This window comes from Thermobia domestica, chromosome 1 (genome assembly GCF_964235325.1).
Source record: "Thermobia domestica chromosome 1, izTheDome1.hap1.1, whole genome shotgun sequence".
In the NCBI taxonomy this organism is placed as follows: Eukaryota; Metazoa; Arthropoda; class Insecta; order Zygentoma; family Lepismatidae; genus Thermobia; species Thermobia domestica.
The window spans coordinates 190824408-190837343 of record NC_137454.1 but is presented as its reverse complement, the minus strand read 5'-3'; the positions used below and the strand labels follow the sequence as shown (position 1 = coordinate 190837343).

The 12936-nt window shown below is 35.6% G+C and overlaps 1 protein-coding gene and 1 non-coding gene across 3 annotated transcripts in view; one reads left to right on the top strand and one right to left on the bottom strand.

The window, feature by feature from the left end:
- Nucleotides 1-12936, bottom strand: part of LOC145692226 (max dimerization protein 1-like) — a 291446-nt gene that overhangs the window by 108556 nt on the left and 169954 nt on the right. The gene's annotated exons all lie outside the window — the stretch shown is intronic.
- Nucleotides 1057-1131, top strand: TRNAK-UUU (transfer RNA lysine (anticodon UUU)). The gene has a single exon. It is a non-coding gene; the product is annotated as a tRNA-Lys (tRNA).

Below are 12936 nucleotides of genomic sequence, written 5' to 3'. Positions count from 1 at the left end.
TACATTATACGCAGAAAGTATAATGCCATGTGTCTTTTATCAAAATTACCTAATATCTATTTAAAGCAGTCGTCTACAAAGACAATATGGTATTTTGGTGTGTGAACAGAAAATTATATGTACTAATTTTTAAGATTATATGACATACACGAATCTGAAAAACTAACAGAATATTAAACAATTTAAAGGAAATATGTGAAGAACAAAAAATGAAAATAAACGTTAAAAAGTCGAAAGCAATGGTGATTGGAACGGAAGGGAACTTTGTCAACTATAGAAGCTGGGAGGGAGGGGTGGCAAAAAGTAGAATAAGTGACCTAAGTTAGTACCTAGAAATTATTATTAGTGAAAACCTGAATTGTGAACAGTAAATAAAAACAAGACTGGGAATGATAAAAGAGGCCTTTGAGAAGAAAAGAAAGAAACATATTTTGTGGGCGGTTAAGTAAAAGTACGGAAAAGATTCGTTAAAATCTTTTGTGTTGAGTGTTTTACGGTATGAGGTAGAAATGTGGATATTACGGATGAGCGAAAGAAAATGGCTGGAAGCGTTTAAAATGTGGGTATGGAGAAGAACAGATAAAATAAGTATTTGAGAATAAAATCCAATGAGAAATTGTTGGGGAAAGAACAATATTCGAAACAGTTAAGAGAGGGAAAGAAATTAGAGCATTGTCTAAGTATCGTCTTGTTAGCGGTGTAATAGAAACTAAACTTCTGGCGCAACGTTATTTTTGGGGGCCAGGGCCTAACACTTGGCTTCTGGCACTGATATATTCGTGGCGATGTGTGATGAGCACATCGGCTCCCCTCGCCGTTAAAGGTGGTTTTTAGACCAGAGTTCGTTACTTCTTTGTTTCAAGTAACACCCCCAATTAGCCTCACGACGCTGGGCGGATGCCCCTGACTAAACCCAGTACTGACATGACTCTACTGATTCACAAAAAGCAGTATTCCAAGGTATTTAGGATAGTGTGATGGAAGGAACTGTGGAAAGTAAGAGAGGATGGGGAAGACGATTACAATTAATGGATGCTATGAAGGAGGAAAATTCGTGGCTCCGTGTAGCGTAGTTGCTAACGCTCTCGCCTTTTGTGCGAGTGGCCCCGGGTTCGATTCCCGGTGGGGACAATCGGTCCGAAAGTTGTAACAGACTTTTTAAGACCAACCATCCTGAATGGAATTTTTCCTGGGTATTCTTCATTCACACCAGGCAAATACCGAGATGGTACCTAACATAATGGTCCCAGGCCGCTTCCTTCTTTGCCTTTCCCCGGATAGTGTGCTCGCCGAGGGACGTCATCCCTCATGTACGTGACGGGCTAAATGGCCTTCGATGCCGACAGCCCAGAAATCTAATTCCTAATCCTAGAACTAAGGACTAGGACGACCAGCAGAGTGTTGTAGTGAATGAACCTAATGACTTTTGGGAAATAATAACAACAGTGACGATTACAACACGACACTTATTATGTAAGCTAGAGACTCGCTACGGGTCCAAACAAACAAAAGTAGATAAAGAAGACCAATCCGTGCAGAGCGCTGAAGAGCAAGAAGAAGGAAAGGATGGATGGATGATCAGAAAGAATGGTTTTACTTCGACATAGAAGACATTTTACGTGATACCAGAGACAAATAACTATGGTTTTGGTGGTCGAAAACATCCTTTTTCGAGAAGGTACATGAAGAAAATGATACGTACGCAGTAGGAAATCAAGGATTTTAAAATGATCCTGCAACATCACGTTGAAGTAGCTACGCAACGTTCTCTATCATATTTTAATTTTGATCCATTGCCTGCTCAAAGTTGTGTTCTCAAATACATCAAGACCGAATGGGAGAATGCATGCAAGTGGCACTACAAGAATTAAGTTCATAGAATGACAACCAACTGAGGCCTCCTGACCTTGAGAAAGGAACACTTGTTACGCTCGATGCTTTCAATCCAAGGTATCTAATTCAGCATGTAAAACATACCTTTGCTGCCCCTTTTTTCATTGCTTCCTGTAACGTTATCTTGGCTTATACACTCGAAACCAATGTTTAGCTTGTCAACCATCTAATTTTTTTTTTTTTCATATAATCCAGAAGAATATAACATAACGCTATGAAAAGAGATATTGGGATTGAATGTTAATATAGTATATACGTATCTAAAGTTTTAAGTTTAGTCTAAAAGAGAAGCCTAAATTTGCAATATTTACTATGTAAAATACTTCAGTTCAATTCTTTTACAACGTCCACGAAAGAATATATGACACTGCATTACATTAGACAATCTCACTAAATAGTTAAGCTCTTAAACGCACGAGTTAAGAAAGATCTTGTTTTATCGAAACCAGAGCATTCGTTAAGGCTAAAGAAACAGGGGGAGGGCGAAACATATACTGTATATGATTTCTGTTAGATAGACGGAAAACTCGTAATATTTTTTAAAGTAAATAAATAAATAAAATTTTTAAAATTCACTTGAGTATCATACGTTGTTTAATATTTCCTTGTGAGAAGTGATTGAGATTTGTAACAGTAAAACTTTATATTTCTTTATCATTATTAGTATTATTACGGTTGATCGTAAATAACGTTAATGTTAAATGGAATGAAAATGTTAGTTTTACATTCCACGATTATGCTGTTTCCCGTTAAAGCAGACGGATTATTAATGAAAGTGAATGATAATGATAATAATTAGTGTAATAAGAATGTGGGTGGAAACGGAAGAGCTAAGAAAACCAAAGGACACAATGTTGGATAATGTTTCTATATTTTAGATTAAATATTGTATTTTACTTTCCATCCTGTTTACAGTATTTTTCTTTTATCTCTCTCTTTTTTTTTTCCAATAGACATGCTTAACTAACCGAATAATTCACGTGAGCCATTTTATATACGTAGGTATATTGTGTATTTTTTTTTTTTTTTTAACACGAACTGTCCATCTGAAAAAGTGTAATCGTTAAACAGAAATGGTTAATATCTGTGGGGCACAAACAGGGCCGGATTTAAGGAAAGTGCACCGGTGTACGTGCACCCTCCTTCGTTGTAGATATACTGTACATTATCTAAAATGAGAAGCTAGCAGTGAAAATGGCAACACTTTCCGAAACTTTCTGCCGTCATGTTTCCGTTTTGGGCTTAAAAGAAAGCGGAATATTGCGAAAGCAATAGTTTAAGTCGATTTTCTATGGGTTGAAAGAAAAGGATTCATCAAGCAACACTAAATAACATTTCTCAACTAGGGGAGTAAAATGAAACCATGAGGAGAGAACATTTCTTTTCCTGCATGCCACTTGCGACCCTCTTTAACCCCCCTCCATTCTATGCATCAGCGTTGTTAGGGGTAAAGAATTGTGACATGTCATTTTGAAGTGTTTCAATCTGATTGGTTACTTTGGTAGTTATTGGTGCACCCCCTCCCCCCCGTCAGAACATCCTAGATCCGGCCCTGGGCACAAACTATTATTAATTACCACTTCAAAAGACATAAGCTTAAGATGGCAGTTAAAGACATACTCGTACAATAACGAAAAAGTCATCATAAAAAGCTGTTTTATAAATACTTAGTACCTTAAAATATATCAAACATACATACAAATTCACCAGCTAGGCACAATACCACATAATCAGTTTTCTTAGCACTTTTAAAATGCTATGGTGCTTTAAAATCAAAGTTATTATATACCAAATTTATCAACTATTATATATATATAAACATATAAACGCATAAAATTTGACACACAGCAGATTAATTTCAACTACAATAAGTAGTTTTAATGAAAATCCGATACTTTAAAAGAATTTACTCGTAAATAATTGAACTTCCGTGAGAATGAAAATAGCTGCAATACATACATACTACATTTATCATTAGCTGTTAATAAACTCAATACAGTTCCAATTGAGAGCATCATGAACTGCCAATGTTGAATTGTATTATATTATGAAAATACAGAATCCTTCGCTATGACTACAGTCATAACCATAAATGGCAAAGATTGTGATCTTTAAATTTATTTCTCCAGCAAGGAAAAGCTGTGTTAATTGCCTGAAAAGGTTCAATTGTTTACGCACGATATGCTCACGTGCTAGATATTGGTAAGATGAAGAACTACCTAAATCAGGCGTTAAATGGAGATGTCAAAACATCATTGGTGAACACATTTGTTATGAAACACTGTGCTACTATGTTTTGTACAAGTTGCGTATTTCTTCAACAGGCGAAAGTTTTATGATAGAACTAGTCCCTGACATAAAAAATAACGCTCCTCGTATTAGAATTTATGCTAAAATACCAGATATTCTACATGAGGTTCACACGTAAAGTTTTCAGCAGTGCCTTACCCAAATGGTCATCGAATTGATGTCGCTCTTGTTAGCCTCAAAATTAGGTATACAATAAGGTAAGTACTAATTGTACATTTTGATGAATACGTTTCACATAGTGGATGTAGTCTTAGTTTTGTCAGATAAAAATATAAAGACTGACATTCTTGACAGCATAAGCGTCGAAGCGAAGAAAACAGTGGGGGGACTCAGGGTTACCGAAGAGACGAGATGAGACAGAGATCTTCTAACAGAAACAGATACACTTTGCAAGACGAGAAATCGCGTTCAAAACACTTCTTCCAGACGAGGTAACCTCAACTTTTGTCTCGTAGGTATTGAAAGAATAAAATAATCTGTCTTTGCAACTACGCTATTCAGTTGTGGCCAGGTGAGTTTTCTGCTTATATTTATCGAACAAGTTCTGTATGAAGATTTCGATCAAAGAGACTAAAGTAGTAAAGAATAATAGATAAGTATGTAAGTTATGGTGAAAGCTGGTTGGTTTGTTTCATAAGTTAATACATTACTGAATTATGATAAGACTATCTCCGATTAGAGTTGAGTAAATTATTGCAACATTGAACTGTTATATGTAGTTCTCATACTACTAGCTTAATTCGTAACTGTCCCGTAAAACAACACTTGGTGCAGTTTAAATGTGAATTCACACTTCCAGATAGTCAGAAGAGAAGAAGTAACAGGCTTTGCTTTCTTTATTGGAACTTTTATTAGATGTCGAAGCTGATAAGCCACAGTCGTACTTACAACGTTTGTAACAAATGTGCATATCAACGGTCTTGCCATATGACAGAAGATACCTTAAAAAACATTGCAGTTTTGTGTTAAGCCTAAGAAAGCAAACGTCGTATTGCAATTTGGCAGCCTACTTGGAACATATCTTGCGGGACCAATTTGTATTTAGGTCTCGTAATGAAACGGCTAGAAGACATAAAGCTGAACAAAAGCTAAAGTTTTAGTAGAGAGTGGATCTGTCAGTGAAGTAGGTCAGACGATTTTTATTATTATTTCTAACAAAAAGCTACATTTCTCAAGACGGGCACCGAACAGAGGTGGGAAAGCATCAGAGACAAATGTCATAAAAACGGAGAGACCGTCAAGCTCATTTTCTCCACCTCCATCCCAGTCTATTTGTACTTGGGCACAAGAGATGTAGAAAAGTTCATCCCAAAGGATAAGTGTCCAGCCTGGGGCAAACGATGCTTCCTTTGTTCAGCAGAAATCCATTTTGCTTAAGCGTGTAAGGTCAAACAAGATCAGAAAAGCACCAAACATACAGACAATGAGGGAATCCAACCATATATGGAAGGTGCAAAGAACGTCGTATGGATACAAAAAGTCCGAGGCATGTTTAACTTGCTAAGATAAGATTCGACTGAATTTGTATCAGAGAAAAAAAAATGAGATAAGACACCTCATACAGATGAAGTACACCTTTTGGTATTTGGAAAGGTTTGAAGAGGTTTTTACCTGATATTAATCACGGAAAAAATGTTATATCTTCACAGGAAGAGTTCCGGAGTGCAGATATCAGCATACTAAAGTTACTGCACACTGACAACGCTGAAAGGAAGAAAAAGTGAAGTGTTCGAAGAAGAGATCCAACGACAAGCTGCTGATGGTTTCTTTAATTGAAGTCCGTAAGTTATGGTTTAAAAAAAAAAAAAAAAAAAAAAAAAAAGCAAGATGGTAAAATTTCTTACACAGAGTTTTGCACAACAAAATAGACTGTACAGACATAATTGGAAAGATAATGATCCAGGTTCCAACCCTCAAAACATGCAAGGAAAATAGTGGCCTGTTCTACTACAGGATGGCACGTACAAATGCACTACGAGACGCCATATGTCATCTACATCGAGAATTTGTCGTACATACAATAAAATCAGTAAGGATTATAAAAATGTAGATATATTTAATAGTTCTGAAAGGTTGTTCAAAAGAGTAATACTGCGTATTTTGTAATTAAAAAAAAAAAATCAAGGGAACTGTATCATTTTAATTCAAGTCTTATTATCATTGTAACTTAAAATTATGTATTATATGTAGACACTGTAATTGGGAAGTAATGCCTGTTGTGTCGATAAATAAATAAATAAATTAATTAATTAATTAATTAATAAAAATGACAAAATAAATTTAGTAAATTGCACTTAAAATGACAATTTCAATTGCAAAAATTAATATATTCATTGTACTTGTGTCATTAATTTACCAAATTACATGAAATACTTTGATCTTCTAAGGATTTAAATAGCAGTAATTAACAATATAAAAACTATGACTTCAAAGAATGAATAACCAGAAGACATCGAAACGAAGAGGAAGAAAATTACAAATCTTTGAAATATTAGTATCATAAGCATAAAATTATAGAGAAAATATACTAATGAATACCGGAACCAATACTACGTTAAAAAAGAAAAAAATCAAGTTGTATTACGTACGTTCTATCTTGGCACTTGTTAACGCGGTCACACCAAATGTACAATGCGCGGCAAAAAACCTGCAACATGAGCATATAAGTTTATTGTGAAATGACGAAGTCTTTTGTTCCAAAATAAGTGTGCACGGGAGGAGGCCGAGGTTTATGCTGGCGTGATTCGTTCCACTTAGACGTTATGTTCATTCCATGTGCTGTTAGGCGTAGTTTCACATTAAACTTACATCCTCATGTTGCAGGTTTTTTGCCGCGGAGTGTACAACACAGTTCATTTTTGATTGCATGATATCACAAGTATTTTCCTTACGTTGTCCACACACAAGTTGTCGTTTGTCTGTTAAGATGGATTTGACGGGTGGAAACGATCGTTCACCATCTATTGATGTAACAAGAGAATATTTGAAGTATGTCATAACCTTAGGACCCATAACAATATCAAGTGTGTTTTCACCAGGGAAACGTTCCTGGTTTTCTGCAGGTTATGGTTTTTACTAACAAGACGTTAATACTTTGTATTCAACACTGCACGTTTCTTCATCGAGAATACTGGAAACATTTTTCTTTATCACATAATTAAACACACTCAAAGACGCCATCAGCTCCAAAGTCTGTTCTTCCAGAAGTTGGTATCTGGCAAAAAGGAAAGATATGAATGCGTTAAAAAAATGTCTATCCCAACAACTCCTGAGTAATTCGAATGGAAAATACTTCCACTTTAAAAGTGTCGACGACCTCCTTAACATTCTCAAAATGCTCGGCATAATAAGTTGTACTTAATCTTGTGTCTCATTTCGTCACAGTTGAACTAGGAGGCACCAATATATCCAGGATAATCTCTCTCAAAACCTTCACTTTAGCAGGAGATTTAAGAAATCTTATATTACATTTGGAATAAGTTCGTCAATGTCCGGGATGAATACACAATCTGTCTCTGGAATCCTCTGTAAGGCGTGTACTAAGCACGTGAGCTGTAGCATTTGGGGAAATAAGACCCAAATGCTACATCAAGTAGGAAGAGAAGGACGCTGTCATGTTTCATTCCATTAGGCAAAAGTAAATTCAAAGCACTGATAATAACTTAAGATATGTGGAACTATTACTATTTTCCACAGTATGAACTGCCGAGAGAAAATTTTTCGATGGTTTCTCAAGGTCCATAGTTCCAACTACGACGTTATATATGGATCTTCCACTGCATCGGTTACTTTATCAACTGAAATGGAAATATAGTATTGCTGTCTCCCACTTCACATCTGATGTTCTCAACTATCTAAGTATGCAGCAGAGCAATATATCTTTCTTAAAGTAGATTCCCATGGAATTTCTCGTTTCGTAAAAGTCCCCCCCCCCCAAAAAAAAAAAACTCCTCAGAAACTTATTTTCTACTTTCCAAAGAGGAATGTTCGCCAACATAGACGCTTTACACGAATTATACGCAAATTGACAGTGGCGTCAAGTTGCTTTTACAAACACTGATAAAAGTTATATTGCTTTATGGACACTGCATTTCTCACTAGATGCTAATTTGTGTTTCCCTGTGTTTAAATAATGCTGTCACTATATATGTAGATAGATAGATAGATATAGATATACAGATAGATAGATAAAGCACGAACTGATTTCCCACAAATTTTGCAAACCAGCACTGATCCATCCATTCCGTTCTAAACTCTTTTACAAAATTAATATATATATTTTTTTCATTCTGCGAAAGCTCTACCTTAGGTATGGTGATGGAACACACAAAGTGATATCAAAAGACAAACAAGGAAGGAAGAAATTTTATCGGAATTCAGTTGTAATCCCTTACTCACTCACTTTCTTCAGAAAGTAATGCTATTGGTTGATCAACGATGATTCTTTCGCCGGTGAGGAGCCTTAAATTCATCTGACTAGTGATTTGCATTCCGCGACAACGACGAACAATAAGACTTGTATTCCAATAGAAAAGAAAACAAAACTTAAGAAGTATAAAATGGCAAATATAGTCAATAGTCACAATAATTTACATTTATTTACGATTTCTTGTAAAAATGACAAAATATATTATTTTGACACAACATCCGGTCTTTACTTATAGTAGTGAAGAAGAACAGGCCACAGCCGAGAGAAAAAAGCCAACCAAAAGCAGAAGAAAGAGAATGGGAACATACAAGAGGAGAGCAGAAGATAGCAAAAAAGCACAAAAGACAAGCGAGAGCCCAAAACAGAACGTACACGGAGAAAGAAATGTGGAATGAGGTAGAAAGGATCAAAAATAATCAAGAGATGAAGCAATGAATCATTTTCTACAAGAAATATGTTCATTACTACCGTATATTGATGAGGCATTACAATTGTTGAAGGTGGTGGTTTAGAAGACGGGGAAGAAATTATTCTACATTTTAACACAGACTAAAGAAAGTATTGAAGGAATCAAATAATCTGGCAAAGTGTTTCTGTAATTATTCTTCGATTCATTTATTTTATCTAGGCAAGTTATATGTTTAAATTTGTTGACTTAAAAGATTCAAGTTCTGTATGAAAGTTTGGGAGAAAGGGGGTCGTATAGGAAATAATAATAAACAAATATGTAATCTGAGGTGACGATGATGATTTATTCCACCAAATTAATGCGTTATTGAATTCTGTAAAGATTACCTCTGACTAAGAGTTAAGGAAATTAAATTACTATGTTAATTCCTCTATCACTTGCTTAATTCGTAACCAACCACCTCGTAAATAACAGTGAGTAATTATAGAGAACTCAACTCCGGTAAATAAGGGAATTGTTACTATTGGGCTGATTGATTCAAAGCCAACTGATCTTAATCAACGACGAATTTAGACATCCTGCAGCCTTAGGGAACTCAATCTGAACCCCCCACCTGTTTTATAAACAATAATATCCAGCTCTGCTTATTTCGCCATTTCTTAACTGTTCTTATAGTCATTCTTCCCACTTATATATTTCCTTCCCCGTTTCTGCGCGTCTGACAATAAACCATCGACAGCCTGTCAGAATGCAGTTGCAACATTTGGCAAAGATGATTCACTCAGAACTTTTTCGATTCTCATTACAAATGATCCATGTTCCAAATTTTCGCAGCTTTTTCACCTTTAGTTTTTAAAAAATCATTACAATTAACAATCTTCTTTCACAAAGTCGAAGCAGCAAATTATCACAATAATGTTCTTCTTTTCAAGGTTACTGATAAAACACCGGAACGACAAGAAATCTTGGACACAATCTTTCACAGCGAGAAACATGCAAGTCTTACAACTAAGGTATTAATAAATCGACAAAAATGCTCACCACCAAATACCTGAAGCTGGAAAAAATAATTTTAAAAAGCGCGAAAACCATTTACCTTCCTTCCTACTTATAAACATTCTGGAAAAGAGAATGTAATTGTTACAAGAAACTAATGCTAAAAATAACCTCCAATAGATTTACGTAAATACTATGTTTCCAAAAGGAAAATGTATTTGGATAATGTAATTTTTAAATCCTTAAGTCAGGAAAATTGTTTTGTAGAAATAAAATCATGAAAATGACACTGAAACATTGAGGGGGATCAAGGGTCTGTGTCCCGAGATTCCGGCGCCTATGCTTGTTAGTCACGTTGTTTCAGGTTTTCTAACTGATAATGGATTTTACAAATCTAAAAAAAGATACCTCTATAGATTATGGAAGAAAACAGTGAGCATTTACGAAGGTAAAAACATAAGAATACACTGACATTATGAGATAAATGATTGCTACATTTGACATTTACAGTTTTTGAAAAATCCCTAATACTCGTATTTGATTGACTCCGGCAACAACAACCGCACTTCAAAATTTTGATCTTGTCAAGCATTCACAGAGAACCAACCAGTGAAGAAGCTGGATTTGTGTTTGTTTACGTCAGAAAAGCTAGATGAAAGGTGATCGATGGACACACTTGACGGAACATCGAACTACCACGAGGATTCTAATACCCAAATAGCAGAGGCATAAGTGTTAACAGTGAATATTCTGATCAGTAGAAAACAAAAGTACGAGACGCACACCAAAAGTATGTGCCGTTTCGTTCTAATTTTCAAGAACAAGGAAATACAGAGCTAACACGTATCTATTTCTCAACAAACTCTCCCTCCTTATTAATATACAGTTGCTATTGCTCCATTTTGTATAGCATGTGGCATAGTCATCTTCGAGGTATGTTTCAAATACTGGAAAATATTAATTCCCAGGGATGATCTACTGGCAAAATGACATCCACCAAGAGAATTCTTGAAGTTTGGGAACAACCAGAAGTCATTTGGAGCTAAATCTGGTGAGTAGGGTGGGTGTGGCAGAAATTCAATACCGTAGTCAGCCAAGAATGAGGTCACATTAACACAGTGTGGCAGTGCATTGTCCATGTGAAGGATGAATTTCATTTAGCATTTGTGGTAGATTCTCAGCCAATTTTAGCACAAATTCTGTATCCAAAAGTGTACGAAAATACTCTCCCGTAATTGTACGACCTTTCGGAACAGGGTAGAATAATATCACTCCCTTGGAATCCTAGAAGTTAGCGTACAACATCTCATTGAATGCCGCTTGATGAAATTTTTCGGGTGGTGGTTAATCTGTGTGTTTACACAGCATCGACTGCCTTCTTGTTTCTGGGTTGAATAATGGGATCTGTGATTCACCCATTGAAACATTTTGTTAAAAAAAATCTTTTCTTGTGTCAAATTTGCAACACTTGATCGAATCCTTGCCTCTTTTTGAGCGTCATTAAGCATTCGTGTAGCCCAGCAGAAGAAGCTTTTCTTAGGCCCAGTTTGTTTGTAATTATTCTTGCTAGTGTTCCCATTGTTAGCCCTCCAGTGTATCATAAATTTCTTGCATGGTAACGTGCCTATCTTCCATGATGAAGTTTCCAACACGAGCAATGTTAGCGTCAAATGGTGGTTTTTGGACGTCCAAACCTTTGCTTACTTTTCACACTCGTTCGCCCTGCTTTGAACTCACGCACCAAATTCCTAACAGTGTTTCCTGAAAGAGCACTATTACCACACTCATCCTTTAATTGACGATGAATATCTGCTGTACAACGTCCAGCAGGCGAGGAAATTCAGAATTACCCATTGCTCTTCAACCGACAATTTCATGTAGGGCCTACCCGAGCAGTATCAGAAACCCGTCTTACGCATTCAAGTATTGTGACCCAACTGCTGATACCTAGTATTAAAAAAAACCTGCACTGTTTAGAGACAAAGGATAGAGGTCACCAACACCGCAGTTGCTTTCCTGAAATGATCAAAACGGCACACATTTTTGATGTGCACCTCGTACATATGAAGAGCTTGATTCACATTTACTAATAACTTTGTACTGAACTTGTGAACCAGAACAAAGTTCTCTCTACGTCCGTATGTTACCAGAAATCGTATTCGTCACTTTGTTTTGAAATTACTGAAATTTAGAAGGAAGAGAACTTCTTTTTATTTTGACTATACGCATGTTTTGTTCACATAATGATTAAGCTATCATTTGTTTCTGCTAAAAATCTTTCAGGATTACTCTCTTACCTTAATTCCTCAATTTCCATGTCAGTTTTTAATCTCATTTCAAAAGTTTCATCGCTATTCTCTCTCCGTGAATTTCTTGGCTTTTCCCCTACAAGAACTTATCTTGCTCATAAAAACTAAATAAATCACGGGTGAATGAAATAAATACACTTTCTAATACAAAATATTAATAATTATTGCATTTAGATCTTGTATTATTAACAGTGTGAGAGTTATAATTTGAAATTTTGAAATTCAACTACTGCAGAAACTTGCCAGCGTGCACGATGACAGAAAATAGCTAATTGCGGTAACAGTTGTGTATGAATTTTAGCTTCTTCATTTGGCTCAGAATTGACACGCATTTCAAGTGAATTAAAATTATATAGAATATGGAAAGAAGTGTTTATGCACAAACAGTACAAAAAATCTTTGAAACTGAAATGAAATACAATGAAGGATTAGCAAAAGTTGCAATATAAGAAATCCATCAAAGAAAGAAAAAAAAATACTAACAGACTAGCATAAAGTGAATTATATTTCAGTTCACACTCCACACAAGCCATGAGTAAATTTCCTTTAATATAACATCCAGCAGTACTATCATTTGACACTACTCAATG